The following is a 7129-nucleotide window of genomic DNA, read 5'->3' on the forward strand; positions in this document are numbered from 1 at the left end:
TATCATGCTGGGGTAGGTTTTTTCTTTGTTTTTTTGATTTTTGTTTTTTTCCTGTCTCAGTTACTTTCTCATTGTTGGGACAAAATATCTGACACCTAAAAGTTAAAGGAGGAAAGGTTTATTTTGGCTTACAATTTCTAGAGGTTTCAGTCCATAGTCAGCTGGCTCCAACGCAGAGTGGCATGTCAGAAGGGCATGGCAACTAAGAGACAACCCACAATGCGGAAAAAAAATTTTACAAGCTGCTCTTCAGACAAAGGACTATCATCTAGAATATATAAAGAACTCAAAACAATCAGCCCCCCAAATATAAAGACCCAATTCAAAAATAGGCATCTAAAATGAACGGACATTTCTCACACAAAGAAGTAAAAGCAGCAAGTAAATATATGAAAAAATGCTCCACATCACTGGTCATTCGAGAGATGCAGATGGAAACAACACTGAGATTCCACCTCACCCCACAAAGAATGGCTGCTATCAAGAAATCAACCAATAAGGGAGAGGGGAGGGGGGAGGAAGGGAGGGCAGGGACAAGGGGAAAAAATGAGAACCAAGACCTGTCATGTAAAGGTACAAGATCCCAATAATGAATGTAACTGTACTGTATATCTAAAATGTACCAATAAACTCAATGAGGGAAAAAAAAGAAATCAACCAATAACAAATGTTGGTGGGGTTGTGAGGAGAACGCAACCCTTCTTCATTGCTGGTGGGAGTGCAGACTGGTGCAACCACTATGGAAATCAATATGGAGATACCTCAAAGAGCTGGGACTAGAGATTCCATTTGACCCAGCCATCCCTCTGCTGGGAATCTTTTCAAAAGAACTAAAAGAATCATACCACAGTGATGTATGCGCACCCATGTATATAGCAACACAGTTTGCAATAGCTAAAACTTGGAAACAGCCCATTTGCCCATCAGTTGGAGAGTGGATAAAGAAGATGTGGTTTTCTATAAAAGAGACTACTACTCAGCCATAAAGAATGAGAAAATCGAGTCATTCATAGGAAAATGGATACACATTGAGGATATACTCCTAAGTGAAATAAATAAGTCACACATGTGTAAATACCGAATAGTTTCTCTGGTGTAAATAAACTAAAATAGTATATAAGATCCTAATTAGATAACTGACATTGCGAAATAGGAAGAAAAGGGCTAAAGGTGTAGGGAAGGTGGGATGGGTAGGGGAAAGGTAATAAGAGATAGAAAAAAATATGAGAAAATGAAAAAGTGCAAATAAAGTTTTTGTAAATGGGGGGGTGAAGGGAGGGCAGGGACAAGGGGAAAAAATGAGAAGCAAGACCTGTCATGTAAAGGAACAAGAGACCAATGATGAGTGGAACTGTACTGTACACCTAAAATGTACCAATAAACTCAATGAGGAAAAAAAACAAAAAAGAAGCGTAGCATGGTAGGAAGGAAGCAGCAGGTCTCCTTTGGGTCTCTTTATATCCCCCAGGCTATAAGCCTAATGATTGGTGCCACCCACACCCAGGATGGTGCTTCCGTTATCCACATGTAGAAGTATGCTAAACCAATTTAGTTATCATATATCCTTAATCACAGTATCATCATCCTAATCCTCATCACACACCCATGATCCAGCCACCTCCCAAAAGCCCCACTTTTGAATGCATGAGGTTTTGAGGAGACATTACGTATAAGCCATAATACTTTCCTAACTCTCAAGCCAGGTGTTAGTCCAAAATTTTTGCACCACTAAGTATTTTTAAGTAGAATAAAAAGTTCATGTCATTTGCAAAATTATGTGGCTACATAATCCATCCACAGTTTTATCAAACATCTTTAATTTTTTTAGTTGTCTTGTCATCTAATACAAGAGAATTTTTGCACTCATCTTTAGCAAGTTTTTTCAAAGCACTATTTAGTTTTCATAGCAAAAGTATTTTATACTCTTATTTTATGGTTTTTATAATATCTGATTAAATTTTATGGAATAAGGCATAACTCAGGTGGCAGTCAGCCTTCAAGATGATATGGGCTGGGGATTTAGCTCAGTGGCGCTGTTGTCTGACTTGCACGTGCAAGGTCCTGAATTTGATCCCTAATAATAATAATAATAATAATAATAATAATAATAATAATAATATGACCTTTGATCTCTTCTGCACTGAATAGGTTAATCTGTGCAACCAATAGAATACTGCAGAAATGACAGAATGATTTCTTAAGCTGTTAGAAGAGGGCCTAGGGCATTTGTCCTGCTCTCTCTAAGATCACTCACTTTTGGATAAGCCAACTGTCATGTGGAGGGCACTCAGCTGGTTTATGGAGATATTTCCATGATAAGAAACAGACATCCTGCTAACAGCCACTATGAGCATGCTGACCATGTGAATGAGTCATTTTGGTACCATTTCCAACAAACCCTTCAGTAACTTGGTGCAACTTCTGAAGGAACCTCAAATCAGAACTACCCAGATTTTGCTGACCAGAATTCTAGACCCACAGAAACTACGACATAACAAACATTCACTATTATTAGTGCTATTTTAAAATCATAAATTTTCAATGCAAGTAGTATAAATAGGTTTAGGAATAGATACCTAATTCAACTAATATAAACAGATTTGGGGATAAATAAAATTACCAAATGATGTGGAAGATAGTACTGTAAATACCAATGGCCTATGACATAACACCACACAGTGGGCATGAATCTGTGTATGGCTTAACCAGGATACACAGGGAGTTGGTTAATCCAATAACTCTCTTAACTGGTAGTCCATTGAGACCGTGTCAAGTCGAGGATGTAGCTCAGTGGTACAGCACCAGCCTGGCAAGTGTGAGGCCCTGAGTTCGATTTCGGATACAAAAAAAAAAACAAACAAACAAAACAGTGACAACTGTTGGTGTATCTTTTGGATGACCTGGTCTCTGCAAAGTCTGTGCCTTATTGTTTCTTAGCTCCAAATTCACCCTTTAAGACAGTCTCTGTTAGTGTGCAGAAGTCCTTTTAGTGCTCTCCTCTGTGGTACAGGGGACCATGCTGAAGAGGACTCTGCTGCTGTTTCTGACTATTGCACAGTGGCGCCACAGTGTGTGAGGATTCAGGTGCTGTTCGTCCCAGTCAATGATCCAAAGAGTTCTGTCTCTTGGCCACCTCCCTTCATTAGACCCAAACTAGTACACTGCTGTTTCACAGTTTGTTCCCTAACTCCTCTCCTACCAAAGAAGGTATATGGAGCAGCTTACTTTATGCCCTGCAGAAGAAGGGTGTATAAGAGAAGACATGGGATCAAGAGATATTCTCTGGATCACTATTGCACTCTATGGCAAGAAGATATCTTGGTTCTCACTCTGAAATGGCTGCAATGTGTAAACTAGTCACACTTAGCTTTTGGTAGAAAATGCTGTCTAGAAAAGTGGCATTGGCCTCTGCTCTGAGTCTCCTTACTCTAATCTCCTTTTCTCTGATTAGGCCTTTTCTGATCCATCAGCACTCAAATCATCTCTGAGACTCAGAAAACTCCAGAAATGGAAAAAATCAGAAAGCATGACCTTAATCTTGATCCTTCTAGATTTTCCCACTCACTGTTCTCCCACTACCTAGGTTATTGTCCAGAGAAAAAGGCAGAAGTTGACCTCTATCTGGTTTCCTTGTCCTCTCTCTGGTTTTGGCAAAGGATCTGAGTGATACCTCAAGTGCTTTCAACCTCTTCCACAACTTTCCTGATTTTTTCTGAACTGTCTCCAATTGAGCCTGGGCCCTATAAAGGGGGGAAGCAAGAACTTTAAGGAAAAAGCAGAATCCCTTATTCCAATGGACAAGAAGAGAAGGGTTTCTATTTGCTCTAATTCGATACCTACTTCCTTGAGAGAACAAATCTTTTCGATTCTGAAAGAAATTCTACAAATTTTTCTCTTACTAAGTTCCTGAGCTTTACAGAAACTTAGAGAACCCTTCCTTCTCTTGAAAGTCCAGCTTTCCACACTCAGCACTGATAAAAAATCCAAAGATGATAAAAAGCTGAACACTAACCTTTTTTTATTATTGAAGGTATAACATTTTACATCTACTCCTATTGCCATAATTCCCCATTCCCTTATCCCTTGCTACAAAAGAGATGCCTTGGTCTGATCCAGCATAAAGTCATATACATAAAAATTCAGAAGAGGAGAGTACATATCATACTTCAAAAACATTGACCGTCCATTGAAAACATAACACACACTAATTAAAGGGAAGGGAAGGAAGAAAGAGAAAGAAAGTAAGTGGAGGTTTGGCTGGGACAGAAAAGAAGATCAGGGAATATACAGAAAATCCTACTGCAGAAACAAAGTTGCTGACCCCATAAAATACCTTCCATTATCTGTCCTTAAAATATAAAAATAAAATGCTGCATTTTATAAAATCTAGGGCACCATTAACTTTTGTACCACTAAAACAAGAAGAAATGCTAACAATTAAACTGTAATGCATTCTCAATTGAAAGAAAAATCCTATTTTCTGAGATGCCGAAATGTGGGAGACAAAGGTAGGTCTCAGAAAGAATAAAATATGAAAGTAGAGATGAGTGAATCCTGAAACAAAAATAACTAATTATTTTGAATTATATTGGATTCAAAAAAGTTACAAAAGTAAAATACTGAAGCAAGAGCTTCCAGTATTAATTTTATACATACAATATATAAGCATATATATAATTTCTAACTTTCAGAATTTACTATAGAAAAATGTCCCAAAGATGTGGAGTTCTGAAGCATATATTTAATGCTCCCTAAATGTCACAATAGTCAAGTGACATAGTTAAAAAATTAAAAAGTATAGAAAAGTGAAATCTCAGAAATGTCACTAATATCTGAAAAGGCTGCCAAATAGTCCAAATGGTTAGGAGTAGGAAAGTCCTGAGCTCTATTATACATCAGAACAACCAGTTCCAGGGTCATTAGAAGCACAGAGTTACTTCTGAAACATGTTTTCTGAGAAATTTCCACAAACTATAAAAATTTTGATAATCTCTAAACCCAGTTTGCTATTACCTAAAGAACAGCAATGTAAGCCCTGCCAAATACAGTGGTCCTTATCATCTACAAACTAATGACATTCCTAGGGACAAAAAACAAACAAAAAAAAACACCCATGTTAAAAGAATATAAATGAGGCATGAAAATCAGAATTTTAAAACTCCATCATAATAGACAGTTAAACTAAGTTATCAGAAAACAATAATATCTAAGTGTGACCAATGTCAATCACTTATACAAGCTTATAAAGTTGGACTGCTAACTACAAAACTATTCCACACTGCTAATGGAAATGTTTTACATCTTTCTGTACACAAAAGAGCTACCAAATCAGGAACATTTCAATAAAATGGGGAATACTACAGAGATGCTTACTTCTCTCATTTTATGCTGAGCCAATTAAGCGGGGAGGCCACAAAGCCTGCTTGATACCAGGCATCATGACATGAGTCATTCTGATCTAATGGGACAACTTGAAGCTCTGTGCCAGCTCTACCATCCAGCTTCAGCTTTCCAAGCTCCTGAAAATTACCACGAACATTAATAATGATATAAAAAGACTGCTTTATATAAATGCAAGTCAATATAAATGGGGAAAAAAACACTCATTATGATGGATGTGTTCACTGAATGCAAAAGGCAAATAACTGAAAATACAGTGAAAGAGAAAAAAAAAATATATACATATATTTATCCAAAATCCCTGCAGTAAATGGGGATTAACCACATGGAAATTAAAGAAACACTAAAGGAAAATGCTGAGTTCACATGTGGAGAAAATATCCAAAGCTTCTCCCTACAGGCAACAAGATTAAGGCAAACATCTGCAGAGCCAGTTCTAGCATTCATTAAGCATTAGGAAATAGAACAGTACAGACCAAGAGGCAAGGAATATCAGGTTACTGATGGAAAAAAAAAGAAACTTACAACAAAAGCATACCTCTTTATGAGTAAAGCATAAGCAAGGTTCATCAGCCAGCAATGTACTGCAACCACTGCAAGTGTATCTACAAAGGAACACAGGCACACCCTTTAAAAACCTAGAGAAAGAAACTGTGATGTAATGACAATCTAAAAAGGAAGCACAAGTGAATTCCAAAGAGCACCAGGACTTGGACAGACTGGGCTGGAAGGTGCAAAAGCAGGTGCCACCTTGGAAACACAGAGAGGTCAAGCAAGTCCTCACTCAGTAACTCCTTTCCCTGTCCTGCCACAATTCATGAAGTCGCCATTTTCCTATCAAATTTTCTACCAAACTATTAGTATTACTGGACAATGTGGAGTGGCACATCACTTCTACTTGTCACCAGTGCCTTATTTCCTGTCGTTCCCTCTGAGAAGATGCCTTTGCCCCACCTTCCTTGATGGTCTCCCTATTCCTCAGGGCTGGGCTTAAACATTACCTCTTCAGTAACAGACTTTATATCCCTCCAATTTCCATGGAAAAATTACCTCATGTTCCTCTCTCTGCCCTGTAATCCAGTGATCTATGGCACCTATTTTCTTGTGGATACATGGAGACACAAGTTTGCTTTCCTCAGTGGACTGAGCCAGCTGCCCCTAGAGCTGTCTTTCTTCCTCCATCATGGCCTAGTCTTGGCCTAGCATAAATAAGGCTCTGCAACAAATAGAATGGCTATTGGGAGAACTCATTAGTCATCTTGAAGAAATTTCCTGTGGCGTGTAGAATAAGTTGTGCCAAGGACAAAGGACTACATCACCGCATGAAGCTAAGTGAGTAAGCAATACCACAGGGGCTATTCAACCAACTCCTAAAAGTGTCTTGGACAAAACTGATTCTCAGGAAGTTCATAAGCACAACTGAGGGGGCAGGGGAGAGAATTAGACAAAAACAAGAGAAGGGGTATAGGAGGAGTTTACTTGGAAACAAAAGCAAGCCCCCCTAGCGAAGATTTGCTTGAACAAAACCCACAGACTTCACCTGTCAGTGACAGATTTAGTGTGATAAGTGAGAAAAAAAAAAAGAAATTTTTCCATCTGCACCTGGGTGCCTGTACGAACCTGTTTTCTTATCAGCATGTCTGCCCACCTCTGCCTACAGGGTACATCTGTCAACACCTCACCCATCTCAAGCACTTTGCTGTAAGGTCTGCAAGCTCCATTCTCCACT

The sequence above is a fragment of the Fukomys damarensis genome, unplaced genomic scaffold (assembly GCF_012274545.1).
Source record: "Fukomys damarensis isolate Sample0158 unplaced genomic scaffold, DMR_v1.0_HiC HiC_scaffold_1, whole genome shotgun sequence".
NCBI classification, from domain to species: Eukaryota; Metazoa; Chordata; class Mammalia; order Rodentia; family Bathyergidae; genus Fukomys; species Fukomys damarensis.